Source organism: Pongo pygmaeus, chromosome 13 (assembly GCF_028885625.2).
Source record: "Pongo pygmaeus isolate AG05252 chromosome 13, NHGRI_mPonPyg2-v2.0_pri, whole genome shotgun sequence".
NCBI classification, from domain to species: Eukaryota; Metazoa; Chordata; class Mammalia; order Primates; family Hominidae; genus Pongo; species Pongo pygmaeus.
Genome location: NC_072386.2, coordinates 120,013,908 through 120,037,396, shown reverse-complemented (window position 1 = coordinate 120,037,396; position 23,489 = coordinate 120,013,908). Strand labels below are relative to the sequence as shown.

At 54.4% G+C, this 23,489-nt stretch overlaps 1 long non-coding RNA gene across 1 annotated transcript; it reads right to left on the bottom strand.

The window, feature by feature from the left end:
* Positions 1-133: 133 nt before the first annotated feature.
* On the bottom strand, positions 134-22,960 carry LOC129043902 (uncharacterized). The gene is made up of 4 exons (XR_008504563.1): positions 22,871-22,960; positions 20,948-21,073; positions 4,046-4,186; positions 134-289 (listed from the first exon to the last, which is right to left on the bottom strand). It is a non-coding gene; the product is annotated as an uncharacterized LOC129043902 (long non-coding RNA).
* Between the last annotated feature and the right edge of the window lie 529 nt (positions 22,961-23,489).

Sequence of the window (23,489 nt, the reverse complement as noted above, 5' to 3'; positions counted from 1 at the left end):
GCTGTGGAATCGCTGCTTGGAGCAGTGAGCTCCCAGACACAGGTCAGGAGGTGATTACAACGGGCCAGACTGGGCTGGATAATACAAAGTGACAACGATAGCTAGCATTTATTGAACTCCTGCGATGCCCAAAGATGCGACAAAAGTTTTTCACTCGGTCCTCACCCCAGCCTCAGGATGCTGCTGCTGCTGTTCTCCCCATTTTGCAGATGTGAGAACCGAGGCTCAGCTGGGATGTGGATGCAGGTCTGTGTGATGTCAGGGCAGGCGTTCTTACCACAATGCTACGCTGCGGAGAAAGGCGGGTGGGGAGGTGAAGGCACCCGGGGAGGCATGGCCGAGGCACCGGGGCGGGATGAGGGGACTGGGCCATCCTTCCACACTGGAGACCCACCTCCCAACCAGGCCTTGGGCCAAGCTAGAGGATTAGAGACAAACTAGACACAGACCCCTCCTGGACAGTCTCATGGGGGTGACAGACACGTAGCAAGGGCCTGGTGACAGAGCCTTGGGACTTATGGGAGAATTTGGGAGGGGTTGGGGCAGCTCTCTGGAGGAGGGGAAGCCCAGGCTGAGTCCTAAAGAATGAACAGCTGATCTGATGACAATGGGGAGCATTTCAGGCAGCAGGGACAGCATGTGCAAGGGCCCAGAGGCCTGGAAAGTCACTTCATCTGGCTGGAGCAGAGGTGGGGGTGGAGAGGTGTGAGCCTATAGGAGTGGGCAGGAACCACGCCCCTGCAGCCTTCAGAGTCGAGGGATAGAGCTGACTCTGTAAGGGGAACTTAGGCCCCTGCAGGGCCGTGAGCTGGGAGAGACACTTCATCACACCCACAGCCCCCGTGCGGGGTGCGGCCACCAGGAGCCATGCTGCAGCCCGGGCCTGGGAAGAGTCTGGAGCTACACTCCAGGCCAGGGAGGGAAGAGCAGCAGGGGGTCCGGCGCTGGGAGATGTGGGCAGATGTACCCTTTCTTGTGGAGGAGAGTGGCTGCAGGGTGTGGGAGGGGAGAGAGGTAGAGGAAGCAGGATGGCTGTGGCCACCTATGGGCGACAATTCCCAGGATGGAGGGTGGAGCTCAGGGGTGCCCTGGCTCTGTGGGGATGTCTGTGGGCTGCACTGAGGGGCCGGTTTAGAAAACCAGCCCAAGGGCCGGGCACAGTAGCTCACACTTGTAATCCCAGCACTTTGGGAGCCTGAGGCAGGTGGATCACTTGAGGTCAAAAGTTCGAGACCAGCCTGACCAACATGGCGAAACCCCGTCTCACTAAAAATACAAAAATTAGCTGGGCATGGTGGTGCTTGCCTGTAATTCCAGCTACTCGGGAGGTTGAGGCAGGAGAATCGCTTGAACCCAGGAGGCGGAGGGTGCAGTGAGCTGAGATCCTGCCACTGCACTCCAGCCTGGGCGACAAAGCGAGACTCTGTCTCAAAAAACAGAAAAGAAAACCAGCCCAAGGACCCCCACTCTGCAGGTGCCCTGGATGGACCATGCCCAGTCTCGGCCCTCTCACCTGGAGGCTTGGCGCTCCCACCTGGGCCCTGCCACGGTGTCTGCAACCCCGTCCCCCCACCCAAGGGCTCCGGCTGGAATCCCAGATGGGTGGAGGCTGCTGGAGCTGCACCACGAGGCAGTGGTGGAGACAGCACATCCTGGAATCCTCCTTCCAGCCCCAAGAAGCAGCACAGGGGCCATTTTCAGAGGGAGAAACAGGCCTGGTGTCACGTGCCCAAGGACACACAGCTGGAGGGCATGGGATCCATCTGAAAGGCTCAGAGACTGTTCCCAGGGCTGCGTCACTGGTCCAGGCTGGGGAGGAGGGTGGTGGCAGGGTCCTTCCTGATTTCTGCTCTCAGGGAACCAGCTCTCCCCTGCCTGCCTCTGTTCGGAGACGTCAAGCCTGGGGACATGGCCTCCTCCTGGGGGGTGGTGCCAGTGGGGAGACGGAGGGAGAAGGGCCCCACAGGGGGTGGGGGCACAAACCAAACTGTGGCATTCACAGGCAGTGCTGCCCTGCTCGCTGGGGAAGGGCCTCACGCAGACAGCCTACCCTGCACAGTGGCACATGGGCAAACACTGTGCCCGGACTCAGCCACACGCAGCAGACATGGCCAACAACCACAACACTGCACACTGGGGCCCGCTCAGCCAGGAGCCAGGACTGGGCTGTGCACAGACCTTTGTGGCTGAGACCTTTAGGCTGAGTGGGCTTAGGTCTCTGTCTCCTAATTCCGCTCCCATTACCTGGTTTGCTCCTCATTGAATGTTATGCAGTAGGTGCTACTGGCATCCCGTTTTACAGACGAGGACGCTGAGGCCGAGAGGATGACATGAGTGGTGCTTGGAATGTGCTGGGCACAGGGCCTGCCTACCCCGGTAGATGTCTGGGAAAGACCAGCTACTCTCTTGCAAAGTGTTCTCACGCTCAACTGGTGAGAGGTGTCTTCACCATCCCCATGGGAGTGAGCGGGAAACTGAGGCTCTCCTGGGGCGGGGACTGGGGCGTGGTCACACAGTCAGGCAGCAAGGCCCCTGCTCCTGCCCCCATCCACCTCCCACTCTGCCCAGACAGAAGGGAGTGCCAGGATGTGCCAGGATGCTGGAGGAAGGAAGCCCTTTTCTCAGAGCCAGCAGGCAAGAAGAGAGAGGGCTACGTGGTCAGAAGCTCTGGTCACCTGAAGTGGTGCCACCTGACCCTGCCTGCTTGGGAAGGTGGCCCTGGCTGGCAGATCTGGCCAGCCCCCCTACACACCCTGATGCCTGGGAAGGTGGGAGCCGCCGGAGATGAACTCCACTTCATACCTTATCTTTTTTCTTTTCTTTTTTTTCTTTTTTTTTTTTTTTTGAGATGGAGTCTTGCTCTGTCGCCCAGGCTGGAGTGCAGTGGCATGATCTCGGCTCCCTGCAACTTCCGCCTCCCGGGTTCAAGCAATTCTCCTGCCTCACCCTTCCCAGTAGCTGGGACTACAGGCACACGTGACCATGCCCAGCTAATTTTTTTGTATTTTAGTAGAGAGGGAATTTCACCGTGTTGCCCAGGCTGGTCTTGAACTCCTGAGCTCAGGCAATCTGCCTGCCTCGGCCTCCCAAAGTGCTGGGATTACAGGTGTGAGCCACCGCGCCCGGCCCCACTTCAAACTTTATCATATCCACTCATGGTCCTCTGGAAGCTGGACCTGGAGGTTCTAGAACAATGCCACCCAAAGTGGAGTATGCAGAGGAGCCTCAGCACCCCAGCGTCCCAGGTCCAGCAGCCCCCACTGCAGATAGGACCTCCTAGCAGCCAAACCAAAATCAGTTCATAAAATCCATTTGGAAAATTGTGCAAACTCCTTTCCTAGGTTGGAGACCAACTGTCCACATCCGCAAACGCTCTGAGAAGCCCTGCAGGAAAGAACACTTTTGTTTAATCCTGCCTTTCCCGCAATGTATTTAATCATGAACTTCCATTTTTGCCGTGAAATATGTATTAGCATCTGTGGTGGATTAAACATGGCTACAAATTCCTCGATACCTCTCCGTCATTGAGAGGTAGGATCTATGCCCCTTGCCTTCATTCAATCTGAGTAGGCTACATGACTGCTTTGATCAGTAGAGGATTGTGGAAGTGACATGGGACAGTTTGCCTCTTGCCTCTTGGAGCCCTGAGCTGTAACATAAGAAATCTGGGATACACTAGGAGAGAATATGAGCACCACGATGAGGCTGTTTTGGGCACCCAGCTCAGTGGAGCCTTTAGATGACTCCAGCTCCTGCTATTCTCTGAGGGCACCCGCAGGAGAGAATCCAAACATGAACCACCTTGCTGAGCCCAGTCAACCCCAGAATCATAAGAGAGTCCAATACATGATTATTTTGAGCCACTGTGTTTGGGGTGGCTTGTCACATGGCAGCAGATAACTGCTATTTGGGGTGTGCCTGGAGCACCCTTCTGCCTCCCTTTCCACTTGGGAAGGGAAGATCATAGAAAGTCTCCACTTTGAAGCCCTTTTCTATCAACCATCAAGACAGCTACCACTTGGGATCTGCCTGGGTTCACACTTACCAACTGTATGCATTCAGACAGTGCCAGGCACAGTGCCATGCGCCTATGGTCCCAGCTACTTGGGAGGCTGAGGTGGAAGGATGGCTTCAGCCCAGAGGTTTGAGGCTGCAGTGAGCTATGATCACACCACGGCACTCCAACCTGGGCGACAGAGCGAGAAATAATTCAGACAGGCATTTAGTCCTTTGGGTTTCAGTTTCCTAATGTGTAAAATGGGGAGAATAATGGTAACTATTGCATAAGGTTGTTGTGCAGATTCAATAGCAGGATAAAGCATACAGCAGGTGCGGAGTAGATGGCAGCCAATATTAGCTGCTCTATGCCTCCAGCAGCACATGGCCTAGTGCAGGGAGTGGGTCGTTTGCACCTCAGCTCCCCCAGGACCCGGCACGCACCCCCTCGAGAGTGGGTCTCCTGTAGCTTCCTGCTCGCTGCACCCAAGCACAGCGTTTGTGACGTTGCTGGTGCTCAAGAGAGGTTTGGTAGAAAATAAAACATTCAGAGAATTCTGAACTGTTCCACTTGGAAGCCTTCTCAGAAATTAAAGAACTGAGCCCTTGTATTTCTGTATTTATTTTGAGATGGAGTTTCACTCTTGTTGCCCAGACCGGAGTGCAATGGCACGATCTCATCTCACCGCAACCCCCGCCTCCCGTGTTCAAGCGATTCTCCTGCCTCAGCCTCCCGAGTAGCTGGGATTACAGGTGCCCACCACATGCCTGGCTAATTTTTGTATTTTTAGTAAAGACGGGTTTTCTCCATGTTGGTCAGGCTGGTCTCGAACTCCTGACCTCAGGTGGTCTACCCGCCTTGGCCTCCCAAAGTGCTGAGATTACAGGCATGAGCCACTGTACCTGGCCAGCCTCTTTATTTTTACTGAGGCCCAGAGAGGTAAAGGGCCTTGCCTAAGGTCACACAGCTAGTTCTGGAGCAGAATCCCTGGCCTCAGCTCCCTTCCTGGTGCCTGGTCTGACACAGGGCTCTCTGAGTCTCGGGGCCTGGTCCTCGCTGACCCCTCTAGTCTTTTCTACTCCTTCCCTTCCCCTAGATCTGCCTGAGATGCTCCACAGCCTGATCTCTGGGTCTGCTCTGAGACCCTCGTTACCAACAGTGCAGCTGGACCGAGGGGCCTCCCCTGTGTCTCTATTCTTTCCTTTCTCCCCAGTACATGCGGTCAGCCAGGGCATGTGGACTGGACACTGTAGTGTGCCACACAGAGACACAAGCCACCCTGCCACCCAGAAGACCTTGTGGAAGCCCCAGACCAGCAGCAGGGAAAAGCTGGCAGGATGTTGCCAAGTACCCACACTGCCAGTGCAGAAGTGGGGGACAGCCTGACCCACAGAGCCCCGGAGAGTTTGGCTCAAACCCCACCCTTCTTCTCACTAGCTGGGGGACCTTGGGTGTGTTACCTAAACTCCCAGCCTCACCTTCCCCATCTGTAAAACGGGAGTAAGAACACGTCCACCAGGGGCAGGTAAGACACGGAGAGCCCGGGCACAGAGTCCAGCATGGGAATGGGCAGAGGCCACTGGGTGGCCCCAAAGGGACAGGGCTGCCCTGTGCATCTGAACCAACTCCCCTCCTTCAAGACCCGACAAGCCCTCCCCACCACAACTTCCACTCTTTCTTCCTGTCAGTTCTTGGCTGGTTCGGGTTCTGAACACACTTGGGGGCCCTGGGGCCCTAAGGAGGTGGGGCATAGAACCTAGAACCTTTGGGGAGGGCCACAAAGTTCTGAAAACATCCTTCTCGCAGAAGGCAAGGCAGGCCTTGGGATTGGGGCCCACAGGCCACAGACATGAAATGCCAGTCTATGAAAAGCATGTTTGTAGGCTGGGCACATTGGCTCATGCCTGCAATCCCAGCGCTCTGGGAGGCCAAGGCAGTAGGATGGCTTGAGGCCAGGAGTTTGAGACCAGCCTGGGCAACATAGTGAGACCCCTGTCTCTACAAAAAAATTAAAAAGGATGAATTTGTTGTTTGTTGCACAGGGAAGTGTGTGTGTGTGTGTGTGTGTGTGTGTGTGTGTGTGAGATGTGCTTGCCCAGCATAGGGGGCTGGGGACAGGGAGGGAGTAGCCCTGCAGCTGTCCCCAGCCTTGGGAGAGCTCCGCAGGCGGGGCTTGTTCCCCGCACGGGAGGCAGCCAGAGGATCTGGATTTGAGAGCAGAACTGCAGCAGGATTAGAGCTGGGAGCTTCAAACAGAACCGGCCTGGCTGCAGGCCTGGAGCCCGGGCTTAAAGGGGCTGCTGAAATTATAAATAGCCACCTTCCCTGTGACTCCCCAGTCCCTCCCGGAGAGGGCCCTCCCACCAGCCCCTTCATCAGCCTCCACTCCAGCCCCCAGCCCGCTTGGGAGGGAGGGAGGGGCGGGGCTGGGAGGGATGCTGGTCAGAAGGCTGAGCAGACCTGCATGTTGGTTACAAACACCTGGTTTTGAGTTGCAGGAAGCATCTAGAGACCCTTCCAGCTGCTGACCCTGCAGACGCTGCCTGAGGACTCCTCCATCACTAACAAACAACCGCCCCACCCCAGCTCATGTGTTAGGCCTAGGGATGGCTTAAGAGGAGGGGCCGGCACGGGTCTAGCCAAGCAACCCTGCATCCATCTGGCCTCTCCCGGACTCAGTTCCCCACCCCAGGAGGAGAGAGGGACCGGGAGGAGCGATCAAAGGGGCATTTCGGGTTCTCCCACCTGAAGCCAGGACCTGTGCAGGGTCAGGCACTGAGCTAGGTGCTGCCAAGGATGGGGACAGCGCAGGCCTCGCTCACAAAAAAAAACGGCCTGGGCGAGCAGATGCTGCCGAGCTTGTGAAATGGCTGGTGCCCCTCCCCGCTCCATCCCTTCTGTGCCCACCGGCCACTTCCCCTCTCAGCAGCTCCCGTTTCCCATCCGTGAGGTGGAGGGGTAGACAGGGACTACCAGGCCACCAGGAAGGACTGTCAGCCCCGCAGGCAGGTGCTGCCACAGCCCCACTGCGCAGAGGGGACCCCGAGGCTCGGCGCTGTGCAGGGGCTTCCGGTCTTGGGGGCCACACGGCCAGGAAGAGGCCGAGCAGGGATTAGAACTCAGCTCTTTCCACACCCTGAGCGCTCAACCCCAGCCGCTCTGGGGGCCTGTGATTAGTGGAGTGACCCGCCGATTGATTAACTGATTGGCTGATTACCTGCCCGCCCCTCCTCCGGGCCGGCCTCCCAGGGAGCCCCCGCCCGCCCCCACTGCCCGGTCCACGTGCTTCAGAAGCCTCACCCAGGCGCCCCCAACCCGCGGCCAGGGCGAGGGGGTGGGGCAGGGGCGGGGCTCAACCCAATTCCCGCCCCGCCCCGCCCACCGGCTGTTGCCAGGGAAACGACCCCTCCCCCCATCCCCCGGGAGCCTACGGGGGCTCTTGCCGCCCCCGGACCCTCTGGCGGGAGCTGGGGTCCTCGGGTGGGAGAGACGGGGTCGCGGGGCAAGTGGGAGGACGCAGATGGAGAGATGGGGGAGACAGCGAAAGAGACAGAAACCCACGGCGGGGGGGAGAGTCAAAAATCGCCCCCGTCCCGCCACCGAGAGAGACAGAGACAGAGACAGAGACAGAGACGCACTCGGGGGAGAGACCGAGGGAGAGACACAGGCGGGAGAGAGGAAGGAGAGGACCTGGGGGAGACAGAGACCGCCCGAGGGGGAAGGGACGGCAGAAGGAAGGCGGGGAGGGGAAGAGGGGCCCGAGTGGGAGCCGGAGAGGAGGGACCTGCGCCCCGAGGGCCCCAGAGGGAAAAGACCAGGGCCAGCAAGGGGGAGCCGGGAGGGGCGAACTTGTAAAAATAAATATTTATAAATTGAGAGTTTCCCAATTCTTTTTGCATTTCCGTAGTAAATTATGTATCTCGTATCTGCTTAGAGAGCCACCAAGGCGGGGGCGGGGGGGTTCTTTTTTGTGCTCCCCTCATTCTCCTCCCCATCCTCCCCCCCAGCCTTTTCCTCACCCACTCCACCCCACGCCCTCCCTAGCCTCCTCTTCCCCCTCATCTCCCTCCCTAATCCTCTCCTCCTGCCCCTTCTTCCCTCCTACCCTCTTCTCCCCTTACCCCAGCCCCCTCCTCCCTTCCTCCTCCGCCCTCTTCTGCCCCCTCTTCCCCCTTCCTTTTCCTCCCCCTTCTCCATCCTCCTAATTCATCCTCTCCCATCCCCCTCCCCCTCTTTCCTCCTCCTGCTTCCCCTCTCCTCCCCCTCCCCAGGTTGGAGCTGGGCACAAGGCAGACAAGAGGGGCCACCCTCACCCGGAGGTGCCCCCCACCCAGAGGTGACCGGCTCCCCACTCCCAGTACCTTCCCTGCCTTAAATAAGAATAATCACACGAGTCAGCGAGTCTAGGATTTAAAAAACGCTGTTGTCGCTGGCAGTTTGGCACCCCCAACCGGGACCACGGAAATCTTCCTCCAGAGGACAGGGGACGCTGGGGTTGCGGGGAAGGCGGGGCTGAGGAGGGCAGGAGAGGACTGCAGTCCCAGGAAGCCCTGGCCTGGAGGCTGAGGCCACCTCGGCTTCCTAGGGGGCCTGGACAAGCCCCTCAGCTGGCTGAGTCTCGGTTTCCCCCTCTGTGGGATGGGGCCGGGGTTGGTTCCCTGCTCTCTAGGGCCAAACTTGCTCTGTTTGGGCATCTTTGCCAGAGTTTGGGAGGTTTCCAGGCCCCTCTGACAGTCCCCACAGCGCCTCAGACACAAAGGAGGAGCTGAGAAAGAAATATACGTATATACATATATATATATACATATATATATACAAGGATGCCGCGGGGGTTCCTAAAACTGGGGTGAGGAGCCGGGGAAAGCGTGCCCCGTCCCCAGTCATAGCCTGTCAGGTCAAGGGGCCACACCCACTAGCAGTCTGTGGCCTGGCTTCGAGGAGCCTCAGTTTCCTTATCTGCAAACTGGGCCCGGTGAGGCCTCCCTCCCCTTGACCAAGGACCAGGATCCTGGCCCCTGCAAACTGCCACGCCCTGTACATAGGATCGCTTGAGCCCAGGAGGTCGAGGCTACAGTGAGCCGGGATTGTGCCACTGCACACCAGCTTGGGTGACAGAGGGAGACCCTGTCTCAAAAAAAAGAATGGCAAGCACCACTGATCAGGTACTGACTGGCACCAGGGGCAGTGCGTGGGGCCTGACAGCTCCTCCTATCCTCCCCACACCCGGCTCCGATCCAGGGCCCTACGGTTGCCCCATACAGCATAGGCTCAGAAGGAGGGCTTGTCCCAGGTCAAGTGGCCAGACACACTGAGCAGGGCTCTGGCCAGGTCTGGCCTGTGCCACACGGAGGGGCGTCTTCATGCCTTGTGGGAAGGGGGAAAGGTGGGCCGCCTGGCTTAGCGACCTCAGGCCCTGCAGGACCCTCAGAAGCACCCGAGATGAGACGCGTCTTTCTTCTAAGCCAGCGCAGTGAGGAATGCATTGGAAAATGACTCCCCTTACTCCCCGTTTATCTGCTGCCAGCACCTCTTGTGGCCAGGGGGTCTTCCAACTGTTTCATAGACCCTAGGGGGCATCTGGTGGGGAATGGAGAGGGCCAGGTGGGGTCTCACAGCCCCTACCCCTGCATCCTTCTGTATCGATCACTTGGGTCAGATTCATTTCAAGAAGAAAGAAGAACAAGATTGCAATGGGAAGGCGGGTGTGAAATATAGCTTGGACCCCACCGCTGTCAAGACTTAGGAGCCACTGGGATGAGAACTGTGGCTTCCTGAAGTCCCCCAACTTCTGTAACTCAGCTCTTCCCAGGCCACCACCCCCAGGGCAAGCAGACAGAGGAAAGCAGCGCTGCCACGCGAGGAGGCCTGGGCATCGAGTTCTGTCTTTCATCCAAGCCCACCACGTGGGCACTACTGTGCCTCTAGGGTGGATGAGGAAACAGGGGCTCAGAGACCTTAAGTGACTTGCCCAAGGTCACACAGCCAGTCAGTATAAGACTCAACTAGGACACTCTCCAGTCCGTCTGATTCCAAAACCCAAGCTTCTGCACCACCCACCCTCCCCTGAAGAAGCCACAGGGTCACCCTGACGGTGTCACAGGAACAGGTCTGAGGAATGACTAAGGGAGGCCACCATAGTGCCACGCAGGGCAAAGCTGCCCCTGCTGTGGAAACTGCCACACCCTCCACCACTCACCCCTGCCACCCCTCACTGGGCATGACAGCAACATCTGCCACTCCCCAGTGGATGATGTCCCAATTTGCCAGAGCCCTGTGCCTCCAAGAGGCCCCAGAGCAGGGTTGCATGGGTTCCAGGTGCCTGTTGTCCTTACAGAAATGTCTACACCTGCGTCCAGTTGGGTCCTAGAGCCGCCACCACCACACTGCCACCTGGGGTCATGCCTCCTCCCTGAGAAGCAAGGCCAAGCTCTTTCTTCCCTGCAGGTGAAGGTCCTCCCAGGAAGCTCCTGACATCCCAGGGGTCGACCAACCATCTACGTCACTAGAGAGGCGCAGGCAAATGGGACCACCCAGGCCCAAGCTGGGGCCCGCTCTGCGCTTAGAAAAAGTCAATTGTTGCTGATGGTGGGTGGGGGTTAGAGATAGAACCACAAAGCAGACAGAGGCCAACTTGGCTTTGTGTGAACTCAACACACAAACTGGAGTGTCTGGAAGGTAGGGGAGTGGAACCTTGGGGAGTGAATGGAACTTTCTTTGGGAGTGGGGGAATCATTAGCACCTGCCTAGCGGGCACCAAGCCCTGCTTCCTGGAGCTGGAGTGGTGGCTTCCAACCTGGCAATGCGGGAGGGGACGCTGTTTGTTTATGCCCTGGGAGGGGAGGGGATGGAGATTTTCAGGCCCTCAGATCCACTCCAGTGATTTACACACCCCACCTTCAGCAAGAAAAGGAGAGGTTTTCATTGTTATTAGAGGGGATGGGGCAAAATGTGTACACTCTGCAGAAGGACGACCACCTAGACGTTAACCAGAGTCATCTCTGGGTGAAGCATGTTGGTGACTTTTACCTTCTTTCTTGTAGTTTCCAGTGTTGCTTGAACTCATCAATTTATGGTACAATAAGGGTGTATTGTTTTTTCAGAAACAATAGTGACATTGCCCAACCAAGAAAGAATTTTTTTTTTTTTTGAGCCAGAGTCTCACTCTGTTGCCCAGGCTGGAGCACAGTGGCGTAATCTCAGCTCACTGCAACCTCTGCCTCCTGGGTTCAAGCAATTCTCTGTCTCAGCCTCCCGAGTAGCTGGGATTACAGGCACCCGCCACCACGCCAGGCTAATTTTTGTATTTTTAGTAGAGACAGGGTTTCACCATCTTGGCCAGGCTGGTCTTGAACTCCTGACCTCGTGATCCACCCTCCTCAGCCTCCCAAAGTGTTGGGATTACAGCCACCTTGCCCGGACAAAAATTTTAAAATCAAGAAGAAAATTGTATAAATACCAAGATGCTCTTGCAGAAAGATGAGGCAGATATGAAAAGCACAAAAGAAAAACGTGCAGACGGGTGGTTGCGCAACCAGAGCAGCCAAGAGCTAGACCCAGTGGAGTCTCCAGCAGCAGCGATGAGTTTCAGAAACTTGTGGAGAGCAAGCTCTGGGGGAACACAAGTGCCTCTGGGAGACGCCAGTCAAGAAAGGATCCCTGAGGATCACAGCAGAGGGCTGGGATCTCGGAACCCAAGAGGACTCAGGCCTGGCTGGGAACTGGGGGTCACATGCTGCTTGCTGGGCAGCCGGGGGCCAATGACTCACCCTCCCTAGAGCACAGTGCCGTCTCTATACTGGGGATGGCACAGCTACCAGTGTTAGTACTGGGATCATAGAGTTCAGATGGGCAGGGCAGCTTCTCCCCAGTGTCCCATCTGAAAATCCCCTGGGATGGAGAACTTGCCCCAGTCCCTGGGACTCCAGCTCCCGTTCCATCAGCAGTTCTTAAAAGCTTCTCGTGGCTGGGAGGCAGCACTTGCCTCCTGGAAAGCCATCAGGTTGCTAAATGCACCCACCCTTTGACCAAGCGATTCTACTTTTAGGAAGTTATACCACGGACGCATTCACACGGCAACAAGGGGAAATGCGGAAAGAAACTCATTGCATCGTGTTTTTAATAACAGAGCTTTGGAAATGCCTTAAACACCCATCCGGGGAACTGATGATGAACGTGAAGAGTGCACAGTGCAAGAGTATTCAACTGGTAAAAATACCTGCCTGAGGCTGGGTGCGGTGGCTCACACCTGTAATCCCTGCACTTTGGGAGGCCGAGGCAGGTGGATCGCTTGAGGTCAGGAGTTCAAGACCAGCCTGGCCAACATGGCAAAACCTGGTCTCTACAAATAATAATAATAATAATATGTATATATACACACACAAAAATTAGCTGGGGGTGGTGGTGCATGTCTATAATACCAGCTACTTGGGAGGCTGAGGCAGGGGAATTGCTTGAACCTGGGAAGTGGAGGTTGCAGTGAGCCAAGATCGTGCCACCGTACTCCAGCCTGGACGAGAGAGCCTGCCTGCTAGGGCCCGTCCCCAGGATTCTTCAAAGACAGAAAAAGAACAGGAAGCCTTCATTTGTATTTTGAAAGGGGCACCTCGATTCACACCCTGACTGTGAGTAGAAACGTCTGGTGCTCACCTATAGCCAGTTTTCGTCTCTTTCTTAGGACCCGCCACCTTTGCGGTTGCATGAGGCCCCCTGGCTAGTGAGCCGCGGGAGGAAGTGATGTGATGCTCTTTACCATGACTCAGTGATCTGGAGATGGGGGTGCCACGAGCAGGAGGCAGCCTGGATTTTTAAGCCTCCCTTCATAGGGAGGGCAGTTACCCCGAAGAATCACCTGGAGGGTGGGCGGGGTGGCTCACACCTGTAATCCCAGCACTTTGGGAGGCCGAGGTGGGCAGATGACTTGAAGTCAGCAGTTCGGGACCAGCCTGGCCAACATGGTGAAACCCCGTCTCTACTAAAAATGTAAGAATTAGCTGGGCGTGACGGCACACGCCTGTCCCAGCTACTCGGGAGGCTGAGGCAGGAGAATCGCTTGAACCCGGGAGGCGGAGGCTGCAGTGAGCTGAGATTGTGCCACTGCACTCCGGCCTGGGCAACAGAGAGAGACTCTGTCTCCAAAAAAAAAATAAAAGAATTGCCTGGACACACAGCAGACTTTGCTGGATGCGAAACAAACCTTGACCATTTTAAGGCACTCGGATGCAGGGTTCATTTGTTACCACAGCAGAGGGAGCCCTGCTGACCAATACAGCTGCACACCCAGGCACAGGTGAAGCCTGGCCCGGGTCGTGAGGGGACTCTTGGAAAACCACATTCCAGTTCAGGAGATGCTGAGAGATCTTGGCATGTCCTTTGACTCTTCTAGGCCCCTGTTTCCCCATGTGGATGGCGGGGGTAAGGGACTTTTTCTCCTCTGACTAAGGTCTATGCTGCTTAAATCCCTAACCCCAGAGGCTCAAGGAAGCCCTGCCAGTCCTATAGGGGCAGCTGGGTGCTCACTGCACATTGGCCGCTGGGAAGAGCACCTCAGAGGCATCATGGAACCCTCACAGTGGCTCCAGGAGGGAGGTGCCATCACCATCCCATTTCCCCATGAGAAAACTGAGCCTCAGAGAGGCAAGGTTACTTGCCCAGGAACACTAGCATCTGAGATTCTTGACTGCTCTAATGCCAATCACCGTCTGGTATTTTTATTTCTTACAAAAGCAACTCACTTAAGGCCGGGAGTTGGTTCACGCCTGTAATCCCAGCGCTTTCGGAGGCCCAGACAGGAGGATGGCTTGAGGCCAGGAGTTCTAGACCAGCCTGAGCAACATAGTGAGACCCTGTGTCCACAAACAAGTAAAAAACTAGCTGGATGTGGTAGCTACTCCGGAGGCTGAGGTGGGAGGATCGCTTGAGCCCAGGAGTTCAAGGCTGCAGTGAGCTGTGGTCCCTCCACAACACTTCAGCCTGAATGACAGACTGAGACCCTGTCTCAAAAAAGAAAAAAGAAAAAAAACTTAAAAGGAAGCCAACTGTCAATAACATAAGAGAACCGGGAATAAAATTTTTTTTAAATACACATAAAATGTGCCATCTTAACCATTTTTAAGTGTATAGTTCAGTAGTGTTAAGTACATTCACGCTATTGTGCAACCGTCACCACCATCCACCCACAGAACTCTTTTCATCCTGTAAAACTTAAACTCTGTACCCGTGAAATACTAACTCCTTCTCCCTGGCCATCACCATTCCACTCTCTGTCTCTATGAATGTGACTTCTGTAGAGCCTCACATAAGTGGAATCCTATTGTATTTGTCCTTTTGTGACAGGCTATTTTACTTAGCGTAATGTCTTCAAGGTTCATCCATGTTATAGCGTGTGTCAGAATTTCCTTTTTATGGCTAAATAATATTCCATTGTACGCATGTATCAAATTTGGTTTATTCCTGCATTCAAGGACACTTGAGCTGCTTCCACCTTCTGGCTATTGTGAGTGATGTTGCTATGAAGATGGGAGCATGAATATGTCTTCGAGGCCTTGCTTTCAACGCGTTTGGGTACATACCCAGAAGTGGAAATGCTAGATCATATGGTAATTCTATTTTTAATTTTTTTGAGGAACTGCCATGCTGTTTTCCACAGCGGCTGCACCATTTTCATTCCTACCAGCAATGCTTGAGAGTTCCAATTTCTCCACCTCCTCCCCACCAGCCCTTGTTCTTTCTGGTTCCTGATAGTAGCCATCCTCGTGGGTGGGAGGGGACATCTCATCCTGGTTTTCATCTGCATTTCCCTAACGATTAAGGAGGGGATAAGGGCTTTTTCTTTTTTCTTTTCTTTCTTTTTTTTTCTGTTCTTTTTTTTTTCTTTTCTTTTGTTTTTTTTGTTTGTTTGTTTGTTTGTTTGTTTGTTTTGAGACAGAGTCTTACTCTGTTGCCCAGGCTGCAGTGCAGTGGTGCAATCTCGGTTCACTGCAACCTCCACCTCCCGGGTTCAAGCAATTCTCCTGCCTCAGCCTCCTGAGTAGTGGGATTACGGGTGCATACCACCACACCTGACTAGTTTTTGTATTTTGGGTAGAGATGGGATTTCACCTTGTTGACCAGGCTGGTCTTGAACTCCTGACCTCAATTGATCTGCCTGCCTTGGCCTCCCAAAAGTGCTAGAATTACAGTCATGAGCCACCTTGCCCAGCCTGATGAGGGTTTTTTCAATGCCGCTGGTGGGTCTACAGCAGTGCAGTCACCTGGTTCTGCTTCCACAGGAGGAAACGAGGGTCCCAGTGCCACCCCCCTCCCGGGGATGTTGTGGGAGTCCTCGACCCCCAAACAAGCTAGCGGGGCTGCGTCTGCAGCGTGACCTGTGCCCCAGTGAACAGGCTAGGGGCCCAGCTTCTCCGGAACCTCAGCCTCCGCCGATGTTGCAACCTCTACTTCCCCTGCTGGGCCTCAGCAGGAACTGAGCTGGGCTTTTCCAGCTCCGGCCAATCCTGTGACCTGCAGTCCCCACCCAGCCTGGAACTCAGAGCAGAGAGGAGTCAGCACCACAGGGAGGCAGGTGACAGGGTCGTCTGCATGTCCCTCGGCTTCCGCATCCAGACAAAGGGCAGCTCTGTGTACAGTGTGTACGGGACATACAGGACGAGCATGTGGACTGTGTGGCCAGACAGATGCGGTCTGAGTCCCATTTCTGCCATTTGCCACTGGTGTGACCTGGATAAGTCACTTCCCCTCCCCAGCCCTCACTTCGATCTGTGAAATGGTGCTTGGCACGCGGTAAGAACTCAGTGCCTCCTACGATTATCAACACCATCCTTCTCCTTATCACCATCAACATCCACCAGGATGACCAAGTCATGCCTGTGTCCAACCATCCATGGCTCCCACTGCCTGCCAGAGACAGCCCGTCACACTCTCATGGCTGCTGGCCACCGCCCAGACTGACCCCTGCCCACATCTCCATCCTCCTCTCCCTCTCGCTCATCACATTCGGGGCTGCCCTCCTGTCCCTCAAACTCGAAGATCTCCCTCCAGCCACAGGGCCTTTGCATATGCTGTTCCCTGCCTGGAGTGTGCTTTTCCCACCCCATCCTGCTCCCCCACTTCATCAGTTACCTCCTAAAAGACCTCTAATCATGAAATTATTGGAAGACTGTCCGTCTCCCTACATCATTCTGTGAGGCCAGGATCATGCCTGCTTTGCTTCCCACTAAAAACAAGGTTGGTCCAGGTGCCCCCCAAATATTAGCCAAATGGAATTATTCCTTTCCAGAAAAACCCTGATTTGGGAAACTCAGGTTCCTTCCACAAAAACAAGCTATTCCCCACATAACTAAATAAGCTTTAACTTTCATACCTTTGGAAGGTTTTTTTCCCTTCATTAAGTGAACCAACCTGAGAAAGCCCTCAGCTACATCCTGTGTCCTCATTTTTCAGCTCAGAAAAATATGGTCACTGCACTTGGAGCAGCTGCTCCCAACGCCTGCCACGCCTTCTCCCAGCCCAGCCTCTGGTTGCCCCTTCCTCAGGACTCAAGGGAGGTTTTGGGCTGCTCTCTGGGTGACCCCTTGCTTGGGAATAAACACCCACCCTGAGGGACAGAGGACCCAGGGGGAGGTGCAGATGTGTTTCAGCCCCAACAACAAGGTCTTCGAGAGCCACAGTGAACCCTGCTCAGCGTCAGGGCCTGACCCAGCTGGGCAACACTCAGCACCACAGCCAGCTGGGGGTCGAGGGTGTGGACCCCAGGAGGGCCATGGGCAGGAGGCCCAGCAAGACTGTGTGGCCCAAACCCATGCCTGCGTCCATCCTTCCATCCCCTTGCATACATATATACACACATACATATATATACACACATACATACACACATATATACACACATACATACATATACATACATACATACATATATACACACACATACATATATACACACATACATATATACACACATACATATATACACACATACATATATACACATATACATACATGCATATATACACACATGCATATATACACACATACATATATACACACATACATACATACACACATATATACACACACATATATACACACATACATACATATATACACACATACATACATGCATATATATACACACATATATACACACATGCATACATATATACACACATACATATATACACATACATATATACACACACATATACACACATACCTACATATATACACACATATATACACACACATATATACACATACATATATACACACATACATATATACACACATACATACACATATACACACATACATACATATATACACATATACATATATACACATACATATATACACACATACACATATACACATACATATATACACACATACATACATATATACACACATACATACATATATACACACATACATATATACACACATACATACATATACACACATACATATATACATATATACACACATACATATATACACACATACATACATATATATACACACATACATATATATCTATATATATATTTTTTTTTTTTTTGAGACAAGTCTTGCTCTGTTGCCCCCAAGCTGGAGTGCAGTGGCACGATCTTGGCTCACTGCAACCTCCGCCTCCCAAGTTCAAGCAATTCTCCTGCCTCAGCCTCCCAAGCAGCTGGGGTTACAGGCATGCACCACTGCCCCCAGCTAATTTTTGTATTTTTTTTTTTTTTTAGTAGAGACGGGGTTCATCACTAAACCTGTTGGCCAGGCTGGTCCTGAACTCCTGACCTCAGGTGCTCTGCCCACCTCAGCCTCCCAGAGTGCTGGGATTACAGGCGTGAGCCACCTCGCCCAGCCTCCTCGCTTATCTATTTCAACAGTTATTTAGTGAGCACCTACTATGTGCTCAACCCAGTTTTTGGGAAGCCTAGTGAAGACCCCAGGTCCCGCCCTCCTGACCAAGCAATTTACACAAACCCCATACTTACTTCTGGAGAGGAGACCTAGGGCTCTGCATTCATCCCCAGGCTCACCACCCAGCGCATTCTCTAGGCTCAGGGTCTCTGGGTAGGGGCTGGCTCTACAGGATGCTCCAGAGGGCCCCGTGGGGAGGGTGTATTCAGAGAGGGGTAGTGCAGGCGTCCACTCCAGATGGTCCTCGGGGAAAGAACTTTCTCCACACGGTCATGTGAGCAGGCTCCAGGCAGCAGTCACGCATCAGCATCACTGTTGCTACTGTGGTTGGGGCCAGCTCAGGCACGGTGACACCAAGACAAAGGCCTGCAGGAAGGACGCGCTATCCCCAAACATAGGCGAGTCGAGGGAGGACTTAGGGTCACTGTCGGCTGGACTTCACGGACACCGAGGGTGAGCTCCGGGTGAAGGAGCCATGCCCCGGCCACAGTGAGGACCAGGAAACCTCCCCTGGGGCTGGAGGCGGGGGTCCCAGATGAGCACCTGCTATTTGGGTTCTCACAGGGATCACCTTCCTGGGGGTGACAGTAGCCAAACAAAGCACACAGCCAGGTAGCCTCGAGGGGAAGGCCCGGGAGCCTGGATCAGGAAGCGCGTGAGAGGCGGGTGGGCCGGGGGCTGGGGAATGCTGCAGGGAAGGAGGGAGCGGTGAGGACGGCCGCCACACGTCAGGAGGGCTGGCGTCTGGGGCCCAGCACCCGGCAAATCTTGAAAGAGAGGAAGAGGAGCGGGCGTGAGGCCAGAGGGGACCCCAGGGCCACTGCGGGGACGTGAGTTCTGGGAGGTGCCGGCCTGAGGGGCCATCCTGTCTGCCGTTCCCCGGGGAGGCTTGGGTGGGCAGAGACATTCCCCACGGGTGACATTCCCCATGGGCTTCCAAGGGAGAGCCCCCTGTGGGACTGGAGAGCCCAGGGGACTGCAGAGACTAGAGACAGATGACACCAGGAAGACACCAAGGCCTGGACCAGGGCAGCCAGAAGGGCCCTCAGCGCTGGTCCCTGCAGCTCCTCCTAAGCCAGATCTGCCAGGGGAGCTCAGAAATGCCTGTTTCAGAGCCTCGGTTCATGCGCCCCTCCCAACCTGCCCGGCACATCCAGGCACACACACACCTGTCCACAAACACACCCTCACACACACACACCAACTCACACATACAGAACTCACACCAACTCACACGCACACAACTCACACGCACACCAACTCACATACACACCAACACATACATACACAACTCACACACCAACTCACATATGTGCTCACACATACACAACTCACACACCAATTCACACGCACACCAACTCACATACACACCAACACACACACAACTCACACACCAACTCACATATGCGCTCGTACGTACACAACTCACATACATGCCAACTCACACACGGACTCACACACATACCAACTCACATGCACACCAACTCACACATACACAACTCACACACCAACTCACACATACATAACTCACCAACTCACATGCCAACTCACACACCAACTCACATGTACACCAATACACACACATACACAAGTCACTTACACACCAACTCACATACACACCAACTCACACAAACACAACTCATACCAACTCATACACACCAACTCACACATACACAACTCACACACCAACTCATACACACCAACTCATACACACCAACTCACACATACACAACTCACATCAACTTGCATACACACCAACTCACACACACACAACTCACACACCGACTCACACACCAACTCACACGCATACCAACTCACACACAAGTAACTCACACCAACACACACCAACTCACACATACACAACTCACACTAACACACACCAACTCACACACAGCAACTCACATGCACACCAACACACACTAACTCAAATACACACCAACTCACACTCACACCCTTACACATACACAACTCACACACCAACTCACACACACACACCCTCACCCTCAACACAACCTCACACATATACAACACACACACCAACTCACAACCACACACTTTCACACACCCTCACACACCCTCACTCACACACACCAACTCCCATGCACACATCCTCCCTCATACACAACTCACAGACCCATGCACACACCCTCACCCCTACCCAACACAACCTCACACACACACAACTCACACACCAACTCACATGCACACACCCACACACCAACTCACACGCACACACCCTCACTCCCAACGCAACCTCACAACTCACACACACCAACTCACACACCCTCACACCAACTCACACGCACACACCCTCACCCCCAACACAACCTCACACATACACAACTCACACACACCAATGCACATATACACATCCTCACACACATTTACATACACCCCTGCTCACAGACACTCTCTCTCTCTGGCTCTCACACACACACACACACCCTACCCCCCACTAGGGCTCAAGGACCCCTCCAGTGTCCTCAGGGCACTGGCCCAGGGGGCGGCAAGGAGGGGGATTCCCACATAGCAGCCCCCAGAGCCTAGGTTCTGCCCCCAGAGAAGCTCAAGTCCAGACACCAGAAGGACCTCCCTTCATCCTGAAGACATTTACATGAGGAGAGCCACTTCCCCGAGTGACTCAACATGCACAGATCTGGAGGGACACACACGCACACGCAGAGGGCTTCTCTAGACAGCTGTGTGCACCCCTCACTTCCGGCTCAGGATTCCCAGGCTCCAGCCCGGCCCCAGCAATCCAAGTCCTTCCCATCTATGCAAAGCTCAGGGGTGCCTCTGGCTTGTGGGGGCCTCATGGAGCCATATCCTGTTCCCTCATTCCAGAGGCTTTCCCTGACTAGTGGGGCAGCTCTGGGGCCAGGGGAGAGCCGGGAGGGCCCCAGCCTGAACCACGGGAAGTGGAAACCCTTAGGGAAATTCACACTGCAGCTGCCTGCCAGCCAAGGACAACACACATTCATACATGCGCACTGACACGTGTACACACTGACACGTGTGTACATACAGCCCCATACTCACCCTGACACGTAGGTACACACTTGTCAGAGGCGTTCGAACCAGAGCGACTCCATTTTGAGTGAGGGCTGGAAAACGAGGCTGGGACCCGCTGGGCTGCATTACAAGAAAGGTAGGTATTCCGAGCCCCTAGAGGTTTATGGTTAAGGGAACAAATTAATAATGTTTACTAAAACAGACCCGGACTTAGGAGTGTCCAGATATCCCCATATCTGAAGAGCAAAGGCATTCCTAATTTTGTTTTAAAGATAATAATATCGATTCTTGCAAAATATAGTAATTAAGAAAATTAATCCTTTATCACAAACCCTTGTAGCAGAGCAAATCTCTCCATATATACAAGCATTGCACCTAGGGTGGATGCGTTCCTCGTTCCTTCTCTTACTTTCGGGAACATCCTACTCTGTCTACGGAGTAGTTGTCTTTTTACCACTATCCTTTTTTTTTTTTTTTGAGACGGAGTCTTGCTCTGCCAAGGCTGGAGTGGCGCGATCTCAGCTCACTGCAACCTCTGCCTCCCAGGTTCAAGCGATTCTCCTGCCTCAGCTTCCCAAGTAGCTGAGACTACAAGCATATGCCACTACACCCAGCTAATTTTTTTTTTTTTTTTTTTTTTTTTTTTTGTATTTTTAGTAGAGACAGGGTTTCACTATATGTTGGCCAGGCTGGTCTCAAATTCCTGACCTCAGATGATCTGCCCTCCTTGGCCTCCTAGAGTGCTGGGATTACAGGCGTGAGCCACCGTGCCCAATCCCTTGTACTTTCTTAATAAACTTCCTTTTGCTTTTCACTGTGGACTCATCCTGAATTCTTTCTTGCACGAGATCCAAGAACCCTCTCTTGGGGTCTGGATCAGGACCCCTTTCCTGTAACACACTAATACATACACACTGAAACTCACACGCGCACTAATATACACTCCCCTACTCCCACTGGTGCACACACACCAGCACACTCACAATGACACGACACACCCAAGCACACACGGACACAGGCGCACACACACGGACACAGCAGTGTGTAACTCTGGGTCTCAAGTGGGTCTGAGTGGTCTGCTCCACAGTGGGTCTCTCTTGAGGCTGGAGCCTCCTCTCAGAAATGTTTCTGCCCCCAGCTGCCATGGGGCCTAAAATCCTGACAAATTAGGAAAGATTCCTTTAAAACCAGCACCTCGGATTTTAGGCTTAAGCAATATTTGGAAAATGTGAGGCTCAGTCCCCTAGCTCGCTGGGCTGTGGGCCTGTCACCTGGCGCGCGTGGGGGCAGGCAGGAGGAGGGGGCTGGCTCGTGGTATGGGGCGAGTCCGGGCAGATTTGGGGCACAGGCAGACACGCGGACACCCCACCGCTGAGAGCCAGACAGACAGCAGAGGGCCGTGGGGGTCAAAGACAGGGCTCTGGAGGGACCCAATCCCCACCCACTCTCTCTGCAACCCTCCCCAAAGGACTTCACTCCCGCAAACCTCAGTTTCCCCATCTGCACAATGGGTGTGAACCCGGGACCCACTTCATGGGCTAATGTGAAACTTATATGACACCGTACCAATTAAGTTATAAGCCCTGGAAGCCCAAGAAAAGAAAGCGGTGGTGCGATGGGGGAAAAACCACCATCCCCGGCTTCCCGCGTGTAATGGGGCCGAAAATAACCAGCATTTTCCTTTTCTCTGCGGCTGAAGCCCACGCTTCCCAGAGGACCGGGCCTGCTTATCAGGAGCAGAGCGGCTCGCTCGGCTGTCTCCGCCAGAAGGTGACTGTGGGGGCCCCGCTCCCCTCCAGCCTCCAGCCCGACTCCCACCAGGAACACACCGGCTCCTCTCCCCCCGCCCCTTTCAGGTTTCCGCCCCACCCCCAGCCCACAAACAATTTTGCATATATTTAAATCTCCTCTGCGAGTTCCCCCTCCCCCGAAAAAAGAGAAAGAAATTACAAAGGCCGTCATTTGTCTCCGTCCCCGCACCCCATCTATCAGGGCCCGGAGCCCGTCGCCTCGAATGAGGCGCGCGCCCGGGACGGCCGCTTTAATGGGGCGCCGCGTGTGACTGCGCAGCCGGCCGGCATTTGCATACATATTAAACGGAGCAGTAAAAAATGCAGACATGCAAACCATTTGGACGGGCTCCTCGGCGTAGAGCCTGCCAGGAAATCAATCTTCTGGTTTCTTAAAGGCAGCCTGCTCGGGAGGAGGTGGCGATGCCACACAGCCCGCAGGCCGTGGGAGGGGGCCATCGTCTGTCCATCTGCCTGCGAGAGGAGTCGTGGGGGTCCTTCCCGGCCGTGGAGGAGCCACCTTCTGGGAGCCAGGGTCCGGGGAGTGAGTGTGGTGGGTCCTGGCCCAGCCGGCTGTGTGCCCTGGAGTAAGAGGGGTCCCCTCTCTGAGCCCCCCCTCACTGGGTGCTGAAAATATTTCCTTTCCCTTTTGCTACTCTGGGGCTTAAAGGATAACACCCAAGATCACTGGGCCCCTCTATGCAGAGCCTGGGTCTCCAAGCCAGGTGCGGAGAAGGATGGCCAAGAACACAGGCTCTGGAGGCAGGCGGCCTAAATTC